The sequence below is a fragment of the Ictidomys tridecemlineatus genome, chromosome Y (assembly GCF_052094955.1).
Source record: "Ictidomys tridecemlineatus isolate mIctTri1 chromosome Y, mIctTri1.hap1, whole genome shotgun sequence".
Taxonomy (NCBI): Eukaryota; Metazoa; Chordata; class Mammalia; order Rodentia; family Sciuridae; genus Ictidomys; species Ictidomys tridecemlineatus.
Window position 1 is genome coordinate 24558444 of NC_135494.1, and position 23225 is coordinate 24581668.

Here is a 23225-nt window from a genome sequence, read left to right on the forward strand (position 1 = left end):
GTTCTGCAGAAATGGATGCATGTAGTGATAGGAAAAGGTAGACTGAATTTGGCTTTTTTCATTCTTTCTTTATTTGGTACTGGTGATGAACCCTGGGGTGCTTTACTACTGAGCTACATCCCTAGCTCTTTTTAAGACAGGGCCTCAAACTTGCAATCCTCCTGCCTCGGCCTCCTGAGTCACTGGGATTACAGGTGTGCACCATCACACCCAGCTGCTTTTCTCATTGTTTTAGAGTTCAGAAGATGATATGTGTCTTAAGACCTGCTCTTTCACAGACAATTGCCACCACCCAACTCTCAATACTGCTGGTTAAACCACGCTTGAAAATGGATGTACTCCACTGTATGGAACCTAGGCCTCCATGCAGTGAGCATCTTTCTTAGAAACTGTCCTGGGATGGTGTAAGAAGGCAAGAATGCACATGTGGGATGTGGCCCACGGTGTGCACCAAATAAGCGGCAGCAGGCAACTTATTACAATTTTGCTACTGACAGCTACTACTAAAGTGAGTAGTTGTCACCATTTTCAGAAACAGAATGATCAGAATCCTGGAAGCAACCAGACTCCCGTAGTCAAATAAAGATAGGCTCTAGGGACAGAGCACCTAAGTCCAACATGCCAGCAGTTTGCCCATGAAGATGCCATGGTTCCTGAATAGCTGAGAGCACGAAGTCACTGAAGCTCAGAAGGGGTTAATGGACCACACAGTGGAGCAAACTATATGGCAACACAAAAGGTCTGAGAAAGCAGAGAAGGTGCTAATTTGTAACATAAGGAGGAGAAATAGCCTTCAATCATCTGCTTCACTTTTCAAATATATACAGAAATGGAAAAACAAAGCCTTGAGCTTTACGACAGTGACTTGAACGGGTTCATTAACGCGCACTCCCTCAAAATGCTGCAAAATCAAAAGTAAAGGCTTTCTCATTTTCCTCAGGCCTACTGCTGAAGACAAGAAAATAACACAGACAACATCACAAAGCCTTAGAAGTCAGACAGCAGACAGTGAGTGGCAGTGACCCCAAAAAGCTGAGTCCCTGACCAGGAGAGGATGAGCTCAGAGGCTTTATGCCACCAAGCCTTAGGAAGTGTCCCCTGGGGTGGGGGGTGATGTCTAAAAGCAGGAAGAAGGGAGTTGGAGCTGGAGAAGGGGTGAAGGCCTTCATTTAAGGCAGCATTTTAGGAATATTTATGATTCATAGGCACTTGCAGATTAATACAAGGAGGTTGCTGCCCTCTTCACTCAGTTCCCTGGATGGTGTTCACCTCAGTGGGGCATCAGAGCTAGCTAGCAGAGCTGCCACTGCCTTCCTGACTTTTGCAGGTCACGGGCTCTCAGGCTCCTGCCCCCCAGCAAGATGCCAACAGGCTCACCCGGCTGTCTCTGGTAGACATGGGCACTCCTCCCCACCCTGACCATCTCCTCTTCTGTCTCCTGGACGAGACTGAGTGACCTGCCACCAAAAGCTCTCTAGCTGTTCAGTGGAATTCCCCAGGGAAACCACTGGGGCCTGCAGAGACCTTTCTTGGGAGCATTTTAATAATGGCTTCAGGTTTTTAATGTCCTAGAACTATTCAGATAATCTATTCATCTTTTGGTATATATTTGGTACATATCTTTTGGTATGTATTTCATATTTTGGTATATATATTTGGCATACTTCATATTTGGTAGTTAAAGGTTTTTGAAGAACTGATCTCTTGCTTCCAAGTGAATGAGTCTCTGAGCATGAAGCCGTCTGCCGTGCCCTGTGACACTACAGGATCCACAGCGGCAGCCCCTGCTTCAGCCCTGATACCGATGATGTGTGTCTTGTGGCTTCTTAATACTTGTCAGTTTTGCTAGCAGTTTATCAATTTTATGGATTTTTTTTTAAAATGGCATTTTGTTCAGTGATTTTTTCTCCGTTCTATTTTTTTTATCAATTTCATTTCTTTCTGCTCTTCATTATTTCTTTCTGCCTATTCTAAGCTGCTTCTGCTCTTCCCTCAGGTTCTCACAATTAGCACATAAATAAGAGTCTTCTTTTCTTCTCTAATGTGAATGTCTCTGAAAGTTTCCTTCTCAGTGCTGGTTTCACTGTATCTGACAAAGTTTTGTATTTTCATTATCACTCAGTTGTGTATATTTCTCTTGAGAATTCCTCTTTGACACGTGGAGGATTCAGAAGCACATTTGGAGATTTTGTGTCATTTCTGATCGTTTGGAGATTTTTCTGTTGTTTTTCTGTTATTGACCTCTACTTTGAGCTCAATGTAGCCAGAGAACATACTGTACATGAATATGATTCCTTTAATTTTGCTAAGGTTTGTTCTGTGACCCAAGATAAAATCCACTGTGGTAAATGTGCCAAGTGGACTTTAAGAGAGAATGGATAGTGCTCTGCAAACACTGACCATACCTGTTAGCTGACAGTGACATTCAGTTCCAGATCTTTGCTGCTTTTCTGTTGGCCCCCCACCAACTGTGGACAGCAGTGCATGGGTGTCCTCTGTAAATGCTTGAGTGTCTGTTTCTCTCCTCAGTTCTATCTGCTTCTGCTTCCTGTGTTTTGAAGTTCTGTTGAATGGCGTGTATACACGCGACAGGGCAGGTGCAGGGCTGCCATGTGCCCTGCTGATACCAACCTGACAAAGTGGGATGCCTGCAGAAAAAAGGCCTCCCATCCTAATGGCAGAGATGCCTGCTAGCATCAGACATGGTTCATGAGGGCAGTAAGGAGCCCCTTCACCTTTGTCTCTCCAGTGCCAGATGGGGATAGAAGCTCAGCTACCTGGTCAGCCTGACTCAACCAAGGTAGGACAATCCTAGTCAGGGACACAGCCTGCCCACCTACTCAGCCCTGCTACACTGCCAGGCAGGGGCACTTGTGAAAGCTGGGGTAGGAAGTAGACTCACTGGGCAGGGGCTCTGTGGGGCAGTGGGGTGGAGAACAATTCTTTCCCTGGCATCAGCCAAAGTCAGAAAGGCATATTCAAGGTTACCCGCTATCAGGTGGCACCCCTGTGGCTGGGGGGAGTGAACATCTTTGGAGACTTTGGTCTATGTCTATGGCTGGTTGTGCATTCAACCTTTTGAGGGTTCCATGTCCAGGACATACAGCTGGTATTCTGGGAACTCAGGGGACTACCACCTCACTGTCCCCAGTCCTGAGGTCCCCACTGGACTGCCTTCCTCCATCTTGCAAGGCATCCTCCACCAGCTGGCTGTGTGTGTCTAGGTCTGCAGGTGTGAGTTGGACCTGGGAAGAAAGGGGACTGCCGAGGAACTGAACTGGATGTTGAAGATTCTTGAAAACTGGCACCCCTCATCCTAGCTTCACCTCACGCCAGTGATGCCACATCTTTGCCGAGTACCACAGGCCCCTCCTCTTCAAAGAACAGTGATTCTGGGCTTGGGGATAAGTCCTCTGCTAAGGTACAGCAGGATGACCCCATCCCCCAGGTCAATGGGACATTAAAGTTCCACCATGATGCTGAGCTTCCAGCACCATCCCCCACCCAGCTCCCAGGAGCTGGTAACAGGCTGATATCTGCCAGGCCCAAGTCTCCAAAGACATGCCAGGCTGAGAAGAAACCAAAGAATAATAATTCTGAGGGCACCAAGTGAAAGACCCCAGCTGGGATCTCCTAGCAAAGCCACGGGGACAAATCCCAGGTTTCTAGCCAGGTGCTTGCAACCTCACTCCTAAATGTGCAGCCAGGGCTCCAGGGTACCAGTGGGTACTGCAGAGTACCACACTATCCTCCGACATCTCCAGCACCAGCAGGCAGGGCTCCCTCAGCCCCCAAAGCCTGGGGTTGCCCAGGTGGACTGGGGCCTAGCCAGCACATCCGTGGGACCTGGCAGGCAGTAAGCGTGGCCGTGACGGAGAGGCTCCGGAGTGTGACTAACAGGCATTGGCACAGACACACGAGCCTCTGGAATCACTGAAAGTCTACCCAGTTGCTAAATCCACAGACAACATTTAGGATTTGCCAGAGCTGCTATTTGACAGCAGAAAATAATGAGTCCAGATTTGTTCCACTTGAAAGGGCCTCAGCTGTTGCTACTTAAATCTGTACTGACACTTCCGTTTTCTGTGCTGAGATGATGTGGTGTGAGGGATGTGTGTCACTTACACAAAACAAGTAAGTATGTCTACTCTCTTGTGTGTAGCAAATGTAACCTAGGTGAATGCACACACATATGAACTCCCAGTACCCAGGTTGGCAGTGCTGCCCCCCTCGTTCCCCCACCAGCTCTCCTGTGACCAGCTGGCTGACTGTGGTCACGGGGAAAGGCTGGCTGACAGCAGCAGGGCCCTCGTGTCCACTTTCTCTGAACCAACCACTTCAAAAACCACTCCTCAGAAACTTTCAATCTCAGAAGTGAGAATCAAAAGGAGAAACAGACCCTTGTTCAAAGGGGGTCATCTAAGTCTCCCCTCTCTTCTGCGGCTGCAGGGAAACAATGACGAGCCCTCTGGCCTTGACAGCACTGGTGTCTCCCCCAGGGGAGCTGGGGCAGATGCTTCTGGTGTCTAGAGACACTGCTCGTTCAGCTGGCCCCAGCCCCTCTGTCACTACTTCCCAGCCAGAGGGCTGCCTGATGTTGTCTGAAGAAAACTCACTACAACAATATGCTCCTCGTTCAGGACAAAAGTGAGCTACAAATATGGCTATCTCAAGAACACCAAGCCTACCTGTGATGCTATGGGACACTTGAGGCACAACCCATGTGCCTGCCCTGAGCCTGGATGGCTGGGGTCGTGGGAGGAAAGTGAGAAGGTACAGGGGGTGCCATTGCAGGGTTGGGCAGAGGCAGGGAGCGCCAGAGATGCTAGCCCACCCAGTAGAAGAAACAGACCTTAAGAGAGAGACAGGTCTGTGGAAGGAGAGGCGGGTCAGCACCCTGGCCAAGCAGGACTCCCCCACCTGCACAGGAATCTGTCCCTGAGAAGCCAGAGGAGCCACCTGGGCTCTGTGAGTCCTGGTTTTACACTGTCTCCCTGGCTGAGTGCACTACGCAGAGCCCCTGCTCACCTGGGGTTGCCTGTCACACATGACCCAAGTGTGGAGCAGCCACCCAGATGCAGGTACCTGTGTGACAGCCATCTCCACCCTCAGCTGCTCCTTGGCTGGAAGTCAGAAGTGCTGCTGCAGAACTGTGGTGCAAAACTCCACCAAAGCCTCTCGACACATGCCGACCAGCTCCCAGCGGCCAGCCACGAAGCTGCTTCTTTCCACAGCTGCGTTTTCCAAGTGAGACAATGGGGACAAGAAGCTTTGATCGTTGAGCAAAAGATGTCAACAATAAAGCTCTTTCTTGAAGTTTAAAAAATAAACCCAAAGCGTTCCAGCCCACACAAGCCCCACCCACGCCTGGCCATGCTCCTGTCAGCCGCAGCATGAGAGCTGTGGGCAGCCAGAGTCCTGGCAGAAGACAGGATGCCAGTCTGTGACAGGAGAGCTGAGTAACACAGTGCTGGCCCATGTTGACAGCCTCAGGCCCTTGGGGCAGACTGTCCTCTGCAAATATGGCTATCTCAAGACTGTCCTCTGCCCCCTTGGCTAACACCCTGAGGCGCACCTGCCAACACCCAAATCCAATCCCTTCACTGCATCACCTGATAACAGGATTCCCAGGGACACGGGGTGGAAGGGGGGGGGACAACCACAGGACATACCTGTCTTGCATGGCATTAAGGACTCTGTCAGGTGAGGGGCCAACTATGCTGATTCCTGAGCACTTGGTGCCTCCTCCATGAGAGCTGACCTGGGGCCTCCATCAGCCCAGCACTCTCTGGATGCCTCCTCCACGGCCAGCTCCTGGCCCTTGTTCCTCTCATGGCAGACACCAGCTGAGCTCTCCTGCCTTTGTGGCCCTTGGCGGCATGCACTCCTAAGCTGCTAGCCATCTTTTGGGGCCTCCCAGTCTCATTCAAATGCCTCTTGCATTGAACACCCCCCCCACACACACACACACCACCACCACCACTCACACCTCTGTGTTATGAGCTCTTCACCACAGATAGGGCTGCTCCATGAGCTGAGGGGTATATGCTCGGCCCTCCTCTGGCTGGGAACAGTCACTTCAGCTTGGAAGGGTGTCCCACAGCAGATGCTGCCTGGCACTCAGCTGGGGAGAGCTGCCCACCCTGGAGGCCAGTGGTGCTGGCTGCTGCAAATTCAATCATGTTGCTCTTCTACTTTCAAACACATAATGGCTTCCCATTGTTCAGAGAATAAAGACCAAACCCTCACTGGGGCCCAGGCCTGGCCTCCAGCTCCCCTGCCATCCTATGGTTAACCCATGGCCACACACAAACGTATTTCCCAGGGGAGCCCCCTGCCCCCAGACACCTGCTCTCACAGCACCACCACATTCCTCTCCATCCATAATTACAGAGCCAGGATTGCCTGTGAATAATGTCCCCCCAAGTCCCCATTAAACCACAAAACTGATGAAGACGGAGAGTGTGCGTCTTGCTCACCACTCCATCATCCTCAGTGCTGAGCCCTGACGGTGCCCACGGCGCACACGCGGTGTCTACCGAGTGAATGACGGAACGAGCGCAAAACAAACAGCCTGGGATCTGGCAGGTCTCCAAAGTGCTATTTATAAGGCCTCCGTCCATATATTAGAAATGCTTCAGAAATGAGGGAGGAAACCTCAAACCTGGAAGGGACCATAACTGTTTTTGGCTCAACACTTCTGGGCCTGGTTGGACCAGAGGCAGCGCACATATTTTCTTGCTTTTACTCAACAACCCTGCAAAGCTGGGGTCATCCATACACTACCCACGAGAAAACGGAACCCACAGGGGAGAAACAGCTGAGGCCACTTTAGCCCTGGGTACCAGGGTTTGTCCCAGTCTGCTGGGCCTTGGCTGCACAACCCAGGGAGGGCCATTAAAACTCCAGCACCAGTGGCCTCACCAAGGGCCACCTGGTATTCACTGGGGTTGTCCTGGTTCCCAGGTCTGTTCTCATTTCACTCACCAGAAACAGCTCCCTGGGTGAGAAGCCCTGGATGCCAGACACTTGGTCCATGGCATACACTTAGGGCAGAAGGGAGGCTCCCCAGGCACGGCCACTCAGCCACACTCACTCTGCATCCACAGTTGCTGTCTCCCATGAGAGATGCCAGAACTGGAAACTTGCCACTTCGACTAGAAACTGAATGGTAGGGCTGAAGTGTGCATCAGGGGACAGTCAGGAGGGGCTGCTCAGCACCCCACCCACACATCTGGATCTCCTTTAGGACCCTGACATGTCTTGGGGAGAAAGGAAATAAGATCTGGGAACAATCTCAGCCCGCGGTCTCTGCTTACAGAGAAGTGAGGGGTGCTGGATGGCGGAGGTGCAGGAAGCGCATCTAGGAAAACAGTAGCTCAGGGCGAGTGAGCGCGTCCTGAATAATAGACAAAGGTGCCCAGCTGACAACAGAAAGCACATCTGGTCGGGCTACTGCTTCTGTAAGCAGTTCTCCTCATCTGCACCTCCCAGTATCCACTGCTCATAAATTCCTTGCTGCCTCTAGAGTTGCACAAGCCAAGAAGATGGGCCTGTTGCTTTACCTTGCTGGCAGCAAAGGCAGGTCCTACCAGATGCCCGACAAGAGTGTCTGCGAGCTCCTGAACATGGGGGAGGCTGCAAGGCCCAGCTGTCTGCCAGTGCTGGCCAAGAAAAGGATACTGGAAAAGGTCCAGCCCAGTGGAGATGAGTGTCCCTGCAGAGGAACCCAAGCGGATGGAATGTGATTGAGGAACAAAATGCCATCCAGGAGGCAGTGGAGGAAGGGGTTCTAGTAGACTCCCACTGCCAGCAGCCCCAGCCCCAGCACAGCATACCTGAGTGTGTCCACCTCCTCTCTGCAGAACGGGAAGCTCGACTCAGCAGAGCCCGGCTGGGACTTCAGCATCTTCAGCTCCATCTCCAGCTGCGAGAAAACATAGGGCCAAGGGTCAGCAGGTGCAGGGGGCTCTGCAGGCCTACAGACAGCACAGAGCCTAGAACCTTGCCTGGCCCCAGAGGTCCCAAAAGCACCATTCAAAGGTTCCCCAGACCCAATCCCCTCCTCCTGCTAGGGAACATAGGACGGGGGGCTGTTTTCCTGGGAATCCCAGCAGCCTGAATCTGCAAGGCCACCAGCATGCTACCTCTTGCAAAAATCACCCTTTCCCTCCCTTAACACTTCTGTCTGCAGATTAGCCATGGAGTCACAGTCATTCTGGGAATAATGTGGAGAGACACCAAAATCTCTGGGGCAAAAAGGGACACAGTAACTGGAAAGAACATATTCTAAATTTGCCACTGCTTTGAATGAACAGTCACAGTATTTTCTTTCTTTTGCTACTTCAGATTCCTCTATAGAATACAGAAGCTGAAGGCCTCCTCCAGGAGGAAAGTGAACTGTAATAACACTTGGACACATCAGGGTGGGAGGGTTAGGGAGTAGTGGATATGAGGAGTCCCAGTAATTTCAGGCTTGAGAATGGGTACTGTCAATGGCCAGCCACTGGCCAGGGACCTCAGGAGCCAGAGGACATGCACTCAGAGCTAACCTCCTCTCTCCACCCAGACATGGGCTAGCTAAGGAGGCCCCAGGATTCCAAGGAGCAGCCTAGAAGGAGCCCGAAACTGTGCCGCAGCTGCAGCTCAGAGGCTGTCTGCTAACAAAGTCTGGCCACTCCTCAGTGCAGCTCTCAGGTGCCCTTACCCTTCTCATCCTTGCCAGATGTGGTCCCTTGACCTTGGACTTCTCAGCCTCCAGAAACGTAGGTGGCAGAAATAACTGTTTATTATAAATTATTGTCCTCTGGTGTTCTGTGATAGCAGCTACCGATGGACCAAGACAATGTATTTCAACTTGCCAATGACATTCACTCCTAGCATGCTGACACTAACATGCACTAACATGTCTCCTCTGTGAGGTGTGCACTTGTGCAAGGCCTTGTGCAAACCACAGTTGTTACCGACACAGTTGCTCACTACCAAAGAGCCCTCCCCCTTCCTCTATACTCGGGCCGTCCATATACCTTGCAGGTGCCTATCCTGAGAATCTGGTAGAAGTTTCCCTGAAACTGGCTCCGCCTGATGCATCTTCCATTTCTCTTTGTTGGGAGAGGGCAGCAAGACAACCGGAGCTATTTCGTGCCAACTTTGCTCTTTAATAAGTGGCCTGTTTAGAATTTTCTTTTCTGGGATCAGAATTGATGAGAAACTTTCTAGGAAAATATTATCTATTCCAGATGTTTGTGTTTATTTAAAAGGACTTGCAATATGGTTCATAATTCTTTCCACAGAAGTCATGTAGAAACCATATTCTTTTTAGGGTTATTTTTTACTTGTCACTTACCTTACTATAGAGGTTTGACATATGCAGAGAGGTCTAAGCCATGGGTGCAAGCTGGGAATATTCTGTGTAGGGTGTGGGGGCCCCACCTGGCCACATAGAGTCCTCAGCACCGGAAGCTTTCTAAGCCTTCCCCAGCCAGAAGCTTGAACATAATTAGTCCTGCTTCTTATTTTGGGTGGTGATGCTATTACATTTTACTCGAGTTGTGAATAATTCATCTATTTTATTGGCTTCATTTCAAGTAACAGGCACCTGGACTCTTATTATTTCTACTACTTCTTGCTCTGCTGTTAACCACTGCTTTGACCATTAGATTCCTAACTTTTGTCTTACTGGGGTTTTCTTTTACTGCATCTCTGACTTCTGCAGCTGGAGGTTAGTCCATGTATATTCATGATTTCTTGTCCCATGGTATAAATATTTAAACCATGAATTTAGATGTTTCCACTGGCTCTGATGAGGACTGCTTTCAATACAATTGTTTTCTAGATTTTACGCACTTTTGAATTGCATTTCTTCTTTGAACCAAGAATTAAGACAGAATGTTTTGTTCTGTTTGTCTTTGTTTTGTTTTTGAATTTCCAAGCAATAGGAGCCTTTTCTTTTTCTAGTTTTGTTTGTGACTTCAAATTTCGTCACATCACCATTAGAAGAGGTTTTATTTGAATTTACAAAGGTTTATAAAGTTTATAAAGCTTCTCTTTATTACCCAATGTGTGATTAACACATTGGGTAATAAACTCCTGGTCTCAGGTGATTCTCCTGTCTCAGTCTCCAAAGTGTCTGTGGTTATAATCACATTCTGACAATGGCCAGATTCCCCAAGCACTCTTGTAAAACCTGAGTCACATTTAAAAATCAGAAGATCTCATATAAAATACAAAACCTGGATTTCCTGCTTCTATTAAAAAATGAGCCAGATGCAATGGTGCTTGCCTGTAATTCCAACAGCTCCAGAGGCTGAGGCAGGAGAATAACAAGTTCAAGGTCAGCCTCAACACTTTAATGAGGCCCTGATCAATTTAGTGAGACCTGTTTTAAAATAAAAAATAAAAAGGGCTGGGGATGTGGCTCTATGGGTAAGTGTCCTTGGGTTCAATCCCCTATAATCTCCAGGGACCCCTCCCCCCCTAAAAAGAAAGAAACCTGGGGCTGAGGATGTGGCTCAGTGATAGCACTGATAGGTCTGTGACAGAGATGCCCTGATCCCAAACCCCAACACCAACCAAAAAAAAAAAAAAAAAGAAAAGAAAAGAAATCTGGTAGTAGTGAATTAGTAGCACTGAGAGAGATACAGGCACCACAAAAGCAGAACAAAATAACTTTGTTTTCAGTAATTATCAAAGAAATCATCTGGTGCGGCGGGTCACGCCTATAATCCCAATGGTTTGGGAGACTGAGACAGGAAGATCTCAAGTTCAAAGCCAGCCTCAGCAAAAGTGAGGCCCTAAGCAACTCAGTGAGACCCTGTCTCTAAATAAAATACAAAGTAGGGCTGGGGATGTGGCTCAGTGGTCACGTGCCCCTGAGTTCAATTCCCAGTTCTGGGGGAAAAAAAATTATCAAAGAAATCATTATTCCTGGAAGTGTCCACATATGATTTCTTTACTGAGTGAACCCTATTCAAATTAGGTTTAATCTCTCCAGAGAGGATCTCTCTTTGATTTGTTTTTAAGATAGACTGTCTGTAAGAAACTGCATTTTTGACATGTGCATTTCTGAATATGATATCATAAAATCTAATGTTGAACATGTTTTCCTTTTCTTTGTAGTTGATTGATGACTTTTATTTTTCATAAAAAGTCAGCAATTCATGGCTTCCCTAGGAGTTAGGTATGTTATTGACAGTTCTATCTTTATTGATATTCATTAGAATAAAAGATGGAGCATATTGATTATTTCATACATACAATAAATACGCATATATCATCTCGACCAGGTTCTAAATTCTTGACAACTCCAGTTCGTATGCTCTTTTATTGAGAAATAATTTTATGGCTATTTCTTTCATTTCCAATTAGTTCATTTATACATTCTTAGAAGCATGAAACCACCAACTCATTTCCTCAGTCACTAAAAATTTCATGAGGCTTTTTTTTTCCTCTAAATTGCTACTTTCAGCCAAATGAAAAATACTTCCTCTTTAACAAACCATCCTGGGCAAACATGGGAATCCTGACATTGAGCCTAATCCTTGTATAAAGGGATAATGTTTTAAGTTATAAAAATTAAGGTGTTCTCATTTAACCCAGGATGAACAGGCCTGCCTCATCCTTACCACCACTATATTACTTACAACATCAAACCTCTTTTCTAAAAATCATATTCATTAAGTTAATAAATGATAAAACGAATCACCAAAAACAGCTAATATAATCTATCATTTGTGGTATAACAATAAATGGATCACTCGCTGTGACTTGAATATACCAATCTCACACAAAAGCAGAAAAATCTTTCTTCTTTTACCCCAGGTTCATATTTGAATAGCATCAAGGTTTTTCAATGAAATAACTTTTGCCCAGAAGTACATCTCCAAAAGAATACTGAAATGACTTTTCCCATTAAAAATTCTGTGAACGATTTATCTTCCTCCTTCCAGTCATTTTAAAGGCCATTTGAATTTGTATGAAATACTTCAGAAATCTAATTGCTGAAATCCCCAAGAGAATGAAGACATATTCATCGTTGAAAAAGGAAGTCTAATGAAATGTTATTCTTCTGGGGAAGCTGAAGTTCTGACTCCGGCTGGGTGCTGGGCGTCAACCATTAGCCCCCACTTGGAAAGAAGGCTCAGAGCTCCTTGCTTTATGCTGATCTGTGGCTTCATGAGGCCATTCCTTCCTGAATACTGTTAGTCTTGCCCTTTATTCTGTTCAAGGGCTATACTTCTCCAAAGGGCCTAGAGGGAAAAATGACAAGAAAGTTGTGAATGAATTTCCTCAAGTTTTGGCTATATATGTATAGATGGAATTGACTGAAAAAATACAATGTAGTTAGCTAGTGAAAAGACAGGTTGATTGTGCAGTGGTACCATAAGTAGACATCTTACCTATGGTTTCACATTTTAGTGGTTGGTTACCCAAAAACCTAGTCCAAAGCCTAGTCCAATGAAAATTTCCAGAAATAAACAATTAATAAGTTCTAAATTGCATGCCATTCTGAGTATCATGAGGAAACTTCATACCATCCCACTCTGTCCCACCAGAGGTTTTGAAGCATCCCTTGAACTAGTCTATTCATGTTATATACATGTATATATACATGTTATATACTCCCTGCCTGGTAGTTACTTGATTAGCATCTGTTATCAGAGCTGACTGTAAGCTATCACAGTAGCTCTACCTAGCTTTTATTTTACTTACTAGTAGTCTCAAAGTGCAAAAGTTGTGTGTGTGTGTGTGTGTGTGTGTGTGTGTGTGTGTGTTGGGAAAATGCATTAAATTATAAGGTTCAGTACAATCCACGGTTTCAGGCATCCAAACAGTGGGTTTGGGAACATATCCCTTGAATATAATGGAATCTATTATAGTTAGAATTCTAAGATGGCCCCCGAGATTCCTGTCTGTTATTGTACAGACTTTGTAGACTGCCTCCCCTTGAGTGTTCAACCGGCAACTATGACAGATAAGTTGTTCCCATGATTATATTATAGCCTGTGGCTGATATGATTTTGCAGATGTAATTAAGGATCCTCATCAGCTGACTTTGGATTCATCAAAAGGAAAATTATTCTGGGTGGGCCTGGCCTCATTGGATGAGCACTTCAAAGTCACTGGGCCCTTCCTGAAAGAGAGATTCAGAGTGGAAGATTCTCCTGCTGGCCTCACAGGACAAATCACCATATTGGGGAAAGGGTCATGTGGCAGCCTCCAATATATGAAGGAATCCCAGTTTACCAAGAAAGCAGAGACCTCCAACCTGTGACCATAATGAACTGAATTCTGTCAACAACCAGTGACCTTTAGGTAAAGACTCCAAGGACCAGGTATGACCACGCTCTTGGCTGAAACCTTGATTTCAGCCTTGGGACACCTTGAGGCTAGAACCTAGCAAAATCTTACTTGAACTCCTCACCCATGGAAACTGTTTCTCCATCTCCAAATATGATATATCTCTCCATTTATGTAGGCTTCTTCAGGGTTTACAATAAAGTTTGCCCTTGGTATTATTAGCCTAAGTTAACTAGTTTTATGCCATAATCTCTTAATTCTTTTTTTTTCAAGAGCAAAAACTTTAGTATAAAGGACAGAAAGAGAGATTCCTAAGGAGAGGAGGGGGTCCAGAGCTGGTGTGGAGGTGTGGAGGTGTTTTGCCTCTTTTAAAGATTTTAGGTTTCCTTTCTTTTCATGTCCCTTCCTCCACTTATCTTACTTACCTGGCCAAAGGCAGGAAAGGAGCCATCCAGGGGTACTTCTCCCTATTTTCCATATCTGCCCAGAAAGGCAGGAGGGGAGCCACACAAGGGCCATTCATTAACAACTCCTTGCTGGGAGGAACAATTCCCTCCAGACAGGTGACCTTGACAACAGATTGTTGTAGGGCGAAGTGCTCTGGATGTGTTCTTAAATTCTAAACTTTGTGTTGTTTATCTCTTGCTGAACTGGATTATCAAAAGGATTATCTAGGTAATATCTCCTCAGTATAAGTATTTTATCATAGCTTTTGCACTTAGGATAACCTCTTCCTTTAATCTTCCCAACAAATGACAATTTGACCCAGCATAAAATTCTCTAGTTTCACAGTCTTGTCTACAAGCATTGTTGACATTGATCCAATTTTTTCAGCCATTCACAGAGGTTTAAGTCTGTTTTGTTCCTTTTAGGCAACCTGTTTCTACCTGCATGTGCCCTTGCAGAATTTCTTTTACATCTGTGTTGAAAGGGTAAAATTGCTTTGAACTGATGGTCATGAAGTAGTGCTTTGTCACTGTTCAGTAGCATACAGGGATCTTGGAAGCAAAGAGTGGAAATAGTTCCTTTACCTGAAATTTTAGACTCTGCTGGACCACGGGTCCTGATTCCTTGGGAGGCCACTCTACAAAGGAACTGAGTAAGTGAACCAAGAGCTTCCGTTGCCATCTGAGACTTCCCATCTGCATCAGAAGGCAGAGTGAAGTTGCTGTACGATAGAAGTAATGGACCCTCATGATCATGAGAGAATAAGATTGCTGCTACATAATCAGGGCAAGAAGAATATGTCTGGCACTCAAGGATTCACATGTCCATACATAGCAACCACACATGGCAAGTACACAGTAATTAAGGATTCAGACTCCTCACAGGAAAACGTCAGAGTTTCCATTAGGAAAGCAACCTTAGCCCACAGAATGGTGAGCCAAGGTTGAGAGCAATCCAGAGTAGATGAAGAGGAAAAAGTGAATATCAGTTGCAATTTGAGTAACAACTGCAGCAGAAAGAGTTGTTGCATGAGCTTCCCTCCATGCTGTTGTAAGTCTATATTTTAGAACTTTTAGTTGGCCATCCTGGAAGAATTCATGACAGGATGCCACAAAGCTAATTATTGGGCATAAGTGGCTCCAGATGGTCAGATGACACCCATGCCCTGTCTGCAGCACCAAGCCTCCTGTCTCTTGATACTACAGTGCATGCTAGTCTGACTTCCAGCGCTGGCTAGCATCCACTCTGCCCTGTTGCAGGCCAGAAGTGCCCTGGGAATAATGTCCCATGGAGCAAACTTCAACCATTGACAGAGCAGAGATAGTTTTATGCAAATATACCCTAGTTCCCCTGTCCTTCAGTGTTGTAAGTCTAAGTCTTGTTCTATGCCATCTTCTAGTTCCCCAATTTAGGACTAGGTACATTCACTGACTTCATTCCTTCCCTGCCTCACTCCTCATCACCTGCCAGTGTTGTTTTTTTTTTTTTTTGGAGTTATTTTCCATATCAACCACTTATACTCCAATCCTTACCCAGTTCTTTCTCTGGAGAAATCCAAACCAAGACACTTGAGCAGATTTCCCACAAAGCCAATGAAGCATCAACATCAGATCTCATTTTGTTCAAGCTCCTTCCTGGGCCCTGGGAAAGGCTCTAACGATGTATTTCACATGGTCATATATTTTGTAAAATTGGCCACAGAAGATCATTTTGCTTTTATTTTCTAAATGCGTACCCCAAATATGTATAAGCTCCAAGCCTCACAAAAAAACCAAATCAACTCCTGATTATCTGAATATTCCTTATATATTACTCATTCATTTATTTATTATTATTTGTCTTCCTTCGCTAAAATGAAAACTCCATTTAGACAAGAAAGTTGTCTGCCTATTGAATCACTACTGAATTTACAGTACTTATGTCAGTGTTGAGCACATGGTAGATGTTAATAATTTTTATTGGATAAATAAGTGAGCAACCAATAATGAACCAAATACTCTCCTGTCTCTATCTCTCTGCATATGTATGTCCCTTCCTCTGGTTGGAATCCTCTTCTGTGCTCCCTTCAATGGCCACTCACTCTAAACCTATGTCAACTGAAGGTAGAAGACGGGCTATTAGGGAAGAGGAAGAGGGCCTGGGAGAGGGAGGACAAAGGGTAGGGCAAGAGAGGGTGACAGAGAGGGTGGATATGATTAAAGCATGATATACACATGTACATGTCGCAGCAGAACTCATTGATTTGTATAAGTTAATATTGATAATGAAAAAGACCTGTGTCAAATGTTCAAAAATTTCATGGGTAGAAGTGCAGATATGAATTTATGAGGTGATTTATAACTAATCCAAATGCCTAGTTCCCTTTTGTCATGTTTTGGATGTGAGGTGTCCCCCAAAAGCTCACAGGTGAGACAATGCAAGAAGGTTCAGAGGAGAAATTATTGGATTGTGAGAGCCTTAACCCAACCCGTGAATTAACTGAGTGGTAACAGAAGTGGTGGGGTGTGGCTGGAGGAGGTGGGAATTAGGGCGTGGCTTTGGGATATATATTTGTATCTAGAAAGATACATTATATATTTTTACCTAGCATCTTTCTTGCTAGATACAAATATATATCCAAAATTATAGAACCAGACTAATGGATGCCTAGTCTGGTTCTATAGTTTGGCTATTGTGGATTTTCCTGCTATAAATGTTGGAATGCATATTTCCATGTAATATAATGCCTTCCATTCTCTCTCTTTCTGCTTCCGGATCATCATGTGAGCTGCTTCCCTCTACCACACTCTTCCGCCATGATGTTCAGCCTCACCTTGGACCCTGAGGAATGGAGCCTGCCATCTATGGACTGAGACCTCTGAAATCCTGAGCTCCTAAATAAACTTTTCCTCCCCTAAAATTGTTCTTGTCCATCTTTTAGTCACAGCAGTGAAAAAGCTGACTAAAACACCTTTCCAGGTACAGCTTCTTTAACTTTTTCATTTTGAATTGTTTTAAATACAAAGAAAACACACACACACACACACACACACACACACACACACACTACCAAGAACATTGTTTTCTAATCACCTAAATAACTTAGAGACCCTAGAAGCCTGGATAAATAGAACTCCCACAATCTTTTACATTTTTCTTACATTTTTTCCTTATTCCCTGCCACACCCCCCACCCCCACCCCCCACCCCCACATCAGATGTCACAAGCAAACTTCTGGCAAGTGCTGAATTGCAGTCAGTCAGTTCATAGTGACAAGTGACTAAAAGCCAGTTTTCTCTGTTGTTGAGTGAAGGAAAATACTTATGTCTTATATCTCAGACATACAGATGGCAGAGTTGAAAGTGTTGGGGAAATTTAGGAATCTGATATACATTCTTGCCAAAAACTGAGCATCCTATATCCTCCATGATGTTACCATGACCAAATTTTTTTCTTTCAAAAAAGCTTTGGATCTACTCTGTATTGTGGTTTGGATATGAGCTATCCCCCCCAAAACCCCCCACCATAGCTTCCTGGGTTTTTGTTTTATATTTTTATTGGTACATTACAAGTGTACATAATGGTGGGATTTGTTGTTATATATTGGTACAAGCACACAACATCACAATGAAATTTGGCCAATATCATTCTCCAGTATTTCCTGTTTCCTTCCTATCTTCCCTCCCCCTGTTACCTTTCCTGATCTCCCTTCCATTCTCACTAGATCCCTTACTCAGCTTTCTCTTCCCTTTTCCTCTCTAGCTTCTACATAAGAGAGGAAACAAATGACTCCTGACGTTCTGAGCATGGCTTATTTTACTTAACATGATATTTTCAAGTTCCATCCATTTTCCTGCAAATGACATTATTTCTTTCTTCTTTGTGGCTGAATAAAACTTCATTGTATAGATATATCACAATTTTTTATTCATTCACCCACTAATGGATGCCTAGTCTGATTCTATAATTTGACTATTGTGGACTTTACTGCTATAAATGTTGGTATGCACGTATCAATGTAGTATAACGCCTTTAATTCTTTTTTAAAAATTTTTTTAGTTGTAGATGACACAATACTTTTATTATATTTGCTTTTATTTTTGTATGGTGCCAGAGATTGAACCCAGTGCCTCATGCATCATAGGCAAGTGCTCTACTACTGAGCCACAACTCGGCCTCTGTTGCTTTTAATTCTTTAGAATAAATACTGAGGAGTGGTAAAGCTGGGTCATATGGTGGTTCCATTCCTAGTCTTTTGAGAAATCTCCACATTGATTTCCATAGTGTTTGCACTAATTTACAGTCCCACCCACAGTGTAAAAGTGTTCCTTTTTCCCCACATCCTCTCCAGCATTTATCATTGTTTGTATTCTTGATAACTACCATCCTGACTGGAGTTAGATAAAATCTCAGAGTAGTTTTTTTGTTGTTATTGTTTTAATTTAATTTTATTTTATTTGTCTATTTTTTTAATGTGGTGCTGAGGATTGAACCCAATGCCTCACACATGCTAGGCAAGTGCTCCCGCACTGAGCTGCAACCCCAGCCTTCAGAGTAGTTTTGTTTTGCATTTCCCTAATCACTAATGATGTTGAACACTTTTTTAATATATTTGTTGAACATTTGTATTTCTTCTTTTCAGAACTGTCCATTTAGTTCATTTATTGTGTTATTTGTTGTTGGGGTTTTGTTTTGTTTGTTGTTGTTGTTGTTGTTGCTGTTTTGGTGGTTTTATTGTTGTTGTTGTTGTGGGGAGGTTTTATTTATTTATTTTAGTTGGACACAACACCTTTATTTTATTTATTTATTTTTATATGGTGCTGAGCATCAAACCCAGTGCCTCACACATGAAAGGAAAGTGCTCTGCCACTGAGTTACAGCCCCAGTCCTTTTGAGTTTTTTATATACTAAGGATATTCATTTTCTGCCAGAAGAGTAAGTAGCAAAGATTTTCTCCAATTCTGTAGATTCTCTCTTCCCAGTCTTAATTGTCTCCTTTGCTATTCAAAAGCTTTTTAATTTGATGCCATCCCATTTATAAACTCTGGGTATTAATTCCTGAGCTTTAGGGGTTCTATTGAAAAAGTCATTGCCTGTGCCTATATGTTAAGAGGGTTGACTCTGTTTTCTTCTTGAAGTTGCATCTTTTCTGTTCTATTCCTAGGTCTTTGATTCATTTTGCATTGACTTTTTCACAGTGGGACAGATGAGGATCTAGTCTCATTCTTCTACATATGGATATCCAGTTTTTCCAACACCATTTGTTAAAAATGCCGTCTTCTCCAGGGCATGTTTTTGGCACCTTTGTTAAGGACCACATGACTATCTGTGAAGGTTTGTCTCTGTGTCTTCTCTTCTGTACCATTGATCTAAATGTGTATTTTTATACCAGCACTATGTAGTTTTTGTTACTATAGCTTTTGAAGTCAGCTATTATGATGCCTCCAGCATTGATTTTTTAAAATATTTTTAGTTATTTAGATGGACACAGTACCTTTATTTTATTTATTTATTTATTCATTTGTTTATCTTAGAGATACGATTTCTTCTTAAATTTTGAAGGATAGCTTTGGTGGATATAGCAAACTTGGTTGACAGTTATTTTCTTTTAGTACTTGGAACATCATGTCAAATCTTTCTGGCTTTTTTCATTTTTGCTGAGAAATTGGAAGTAATTCTGATTGCCTTACTTCAAAATATGACCTCATGTTTTTCTCTTGAGTCTTTTAAAATTCTATCCTTGTTCTGCAGGTTAGGCATTTTAATTGTGGAGAGTTTCTTTTATGATCTTGTCTGTTTGGGTTCTGAATGTCTCCTGTATCTGGATGTTCATCTCATTCTCAAGATTTGTGTTTTTGTCTATTCTTTGCAGTAAAATATAGCTGAGCCAGGTGTGGTGGTGCACACCTGTAATCCCAACAGCTTGAGAGGTTGAGGCAGGAGGACCATGAGTTCAAAGCCAGCCTTAGCAACTTAGCAAGGCCTTTCACAACTTAGTGTCTCAAAACAAAATACAAAAACAGAGACTGGGAATGTGGCTCAGTGGTTAATTACCCTTGGGCATATATTATATACATGCATATATATCTATATATTATAAATATGTTATATTTATATAATATAAATATATATGCATATATATCTGAAGTTTGAGTGTTATTAATTTGTGTGTGGAGCAAGGTGTTTTCTGTCTTTTGGCTTTTCAGCAGAAGAGTCTCTACCCTGTGAACTTGTAGTGTCCCTGTAGATTCATAGCACCTCACAGAAAATGGAGAAACAAATAATAACATCAAATGCAAATAGTACACAACATTAAAATAAACACCCAGTGTCTACTAACTAATTTTCACAAAAACAGGAATGGTGGGGTAAGCAATTGCCAACTGCCAAAATGATAAACAACCATGAACTAGACCTGGCATTAAAGTAAACAACACAGGTCAAAGATATCATTCATAGCAGTAATAATTGCACCATGAAAGGTGGGGGAAGGAATTATATAAACCAAACAATTCTACAAGATGGTAAAAATATATTTCATTAAGAGAAAAGAAAATGTGATAGGAAGGCAGAAGAAAGTTTAGAGTGTTCAAAACGTGAGCAGAGTGAAAGCAGAAGGGATGTAGCAAGTGATACCAAAAAAAAAAAAAACTAGAATAAGAAAAACAAAATAAAGGGAGAAAAAGAGAACAAAGGAATTTGGCTGTTGGCAAGAGAAGGAAGGAGGGAAACAGAAATAAGAAAAACAACAAGCAAAAACAAAATAAACCAAAAACCCTAACCCTCAAAAGACAAGGCCAGGCAAAAGAACTATGTGGGGAAAAAATGAGGAAAAAAAAAAGAAACAAATATGTATATATATGCCATGAACCAGTCAGCCCAGTAAGAACATGCACACCCAAAAAGAGAAAGAAAGAAGATTCTAAATGTAAAAATGGAAGAATCATCTCCACTGAAGTGGCCAAAACAGTCAACAAAAATGGATGATCACTGCCCACTGTCCTTTATGTTTCTTCTTGGGCTGTACACAAGAGAGAGAGAGTGCACAAGGAATGGGAGTTGTTGGCCCCTTCCTCTTTTTGGGTTGCCAGTTGGAATGGCCTAAGATTGAAGCTGGTTGAAATAGCTCTGAGCTTCCCTTCTTACCAGTATAAGGAAGGATGGAATGGAAAGTACTGAACGTTGGAGTTTGGTCTGCCCAGACCAGAGCAATGCACTCCCAGCATGGGGCTCCTGCAGAGTTCTAAGGGTGGAGTTCCACAGCTGAAGCTTGGGTTTCCTCAGGTCTTAGGGGCTTTGTTGGATGGTATCTGCTCTGGGGAGATTAGATCAGCACATGCCTAGGGTCCAGGGCCAGGCATGTGCTGATCTCTGCTGGGAGTCTGGAGACCCCCAAGAACTCTACTCCTGGGGCAGAGGAACCCATCCTCCACACACTTCACTGCCCATGAACAGGGCTTCCCTGCCTTAGTCCCTGAGTGTATTTACACCAGCCTGTTCCAATTCCTGATCCTCTTCAGCTGATCATGTGAGCCTAGACACAAAGGGAAAGCAAGTTCAACCCCCCTTAATTTTTCTGGTTTGAATCCCTCTGAGTACAATCTTATTTGTGACTATTTCCCTCACATTCTTCTAGTTACACCCTCAGTCACACTTTAGGTACTTGCCCGGACAGTATGGCCAACGTTTATTCTGAACACCCCACCCCGGGCTCCCACAGCAACAACACCCCAGTGTGGCTTCCTCTAGGTGGCTCCTATCTTAGCTTTTGATTTGCCAGTTGAGAAATACAAAGAACTTTTTAAATGCCATTTTGCTGTGCAGCCTCTGGATCACCTAAGTTCAGGCTGCTTTTCTGATCTATAGTTTTTTTTCTATGCCAAATCTGTCTATTGAGTTTCTCTCTCTCTGTCACCCCTCCCCTCTGTAGTTAACCAGCAGCGCTGCCACTGTCCCAACCAACTTGGCTCCTATGAACTCTTTCTTGTTCTTTGATCAATACACCCAAATTTCTGAATCTCTAGACACTCTGACCATCCCATATTGAATTTCCACTCCCACTCACTGATCAGATGTATACCCACTGCTTGAATCCCAAGCCACAGAGCAACTGGAAATGTGGCTTCCTCTAATCTACCATCTTGAATCCCAAGCTACAGTGTTAATGAAGAATAAGCCAACCCGAAGCACACCTCTAGTACTAGAGTAAGGGTTCAAAATATCATGCAACATTCACTCACCTTCTGCTGGCCCAGATCCCAGCATCTAGGAGACTTTGGCCATGTAGCCAGTGGATTGAGCAGGAACACTGGCCAAGCTGCCTCCAAGTAGGAAGTGAAGAGGAAAGATTGAAGCTTTAGGTGCAGTAGTCCCACCACCAGGAAAACCTGCCTCAATCAATATTCAGAGCTTACAGACTAGTCACTCCTCTGGGAAAAACAGAAAGAGACTTCACCTGTTTCTTCCAACACAGAAGGGGAAGGAAAGGAAGCAGGAGCGAGCTCATCTGAGAGCTGCAGTGGAAATTTTAGGTGAAATCCCCTGGAAGTCTCTTGATTATAGGATTCCTGATTGTCCCAAAACCCCTGGATTGTCAGACATCTGTGTCCTAGTGGGTTTATCAGAATGATTTAGTAACCCAAAGTGCTAATTCTTTGGGATGGGAATAATCAGGATTGTTGTTTTAAAAGTTGAAACGAATTCTAAAACGTAAATGTTGTGACAAAGTTCTCTGTTCCTCAAGGAGAGTGACAATGGCATTTGGAGAGAGATAAGATTTGGTTGCTTCCAGACTTTTCACACTTATCAGAATATTTAGCATCTGTGACCCCAAGATACTAAAGGCCAACCATAGCTTCCCATTCATTATGACAACCCAAAAGGTCTCCATATGGTTCAGATATCCCTTGGAGGATGGCTGCCATAACTTATTGAGGATCACTGGCTGATGCGCAGATGTCCTCGCTGATCATAGATTAACTATCTATAGGTTTAGATCCTTTTTTTTAGCCACTGGTTTGTGATAAATACACTGAATTATTTCATGTTATTTATTTTCTGCTTATTATCAGAGAAATAAATCCATTTCTGTGACACTTTTGTATATTTAACAAGATAACATGTAAAACACTTAGTTCAGTGCTCAGCACTCAACAAACAGCCACAACTTCCTTCCTTTATATGTGCCATTGTTAGCTATGTTTGATTATTAAATATTACTTAAAAGGAAAGCCAAAAGCAGCACTATTATATACCATTTCAAATTTAAATTTCACTTGGAAGAGATTATTTTTATCTTTTCCAATTCCTTTATTAGCACTTGGTTCTTCCAAGACAATTTCCTTACCTATAAAGTGAGATGTTAGAGCTAGGGCAGTGACACATGCCTATAGTATAATCCCAGCTACTTGGGAGCCTGAGTCATGAGTATTGCAAGTTCAAGTCCAGCTCCAGAAAGTTAGTGAGAACCTGTCTCAAAAATAAAATAAAAAGAAAGATTT

At 43.8% G+C, this 23225-nt stretch overlaps 3 long non-coding RNA genes across 7 annotated transcripts in view; 2 read left to right on the forward strand and 1 right to left on the reverse strand.

Annotated features, from left to right (window-relative positions):
* LOC144372121 (uncharacterized) overlaps window positions 1-22163 on the reverse strand; it is a 63637-nt gene extending 41474 nt beyond the window's left edge. For 2 of the 5 annotated variants that reach the window (XR_013432174.1, XR_013432175.1), the window contains exons 1-4: window positions 21966-22131; window positions 7839-7927; window positions 7566-7717; window positions 5086-5234 (exon numbers count right to left, since the gene is read on the reverse strand). This is a non-coding gene — a long non-coding RNA (uncharacterized LOC144372121). Of the gene's footprint in view, window positions 1-5085; window positions 5235-7565; window positions 7718-7838; window positions 7928-21965 lie in introns of all 5 variants that reach the window. The other 3 variants (XR_013432178.1, XR_013432176.1, XR_013432177.1) reach the window with 3 other exon arrangements.
* On the forward strand, window positions 10496-14668 carry LOC144372122 (uncharacterized). Its single transcript, XR_013432179.1, has 3 exons — window positions 10496-11179; window positions 13026-13334; window positions 14172-14668. It is a non-coding gene; the product is annotated as an uncharacterized LOC144372122 (long non-coding RNA).
* Window positions 15223-17637, forward strand: LOC144372123 (uncharacterized). The gene is made up of 2 exons (XR_013432180.1): window positions 15223-16704; window positions 17488-17637. It is a non-coding gene; the product is annotated as an uncharacterized LOC144372123 (long non-coding RNA).
* Window positions 22164-23225: the final 1062 nt, after the last annotated feature.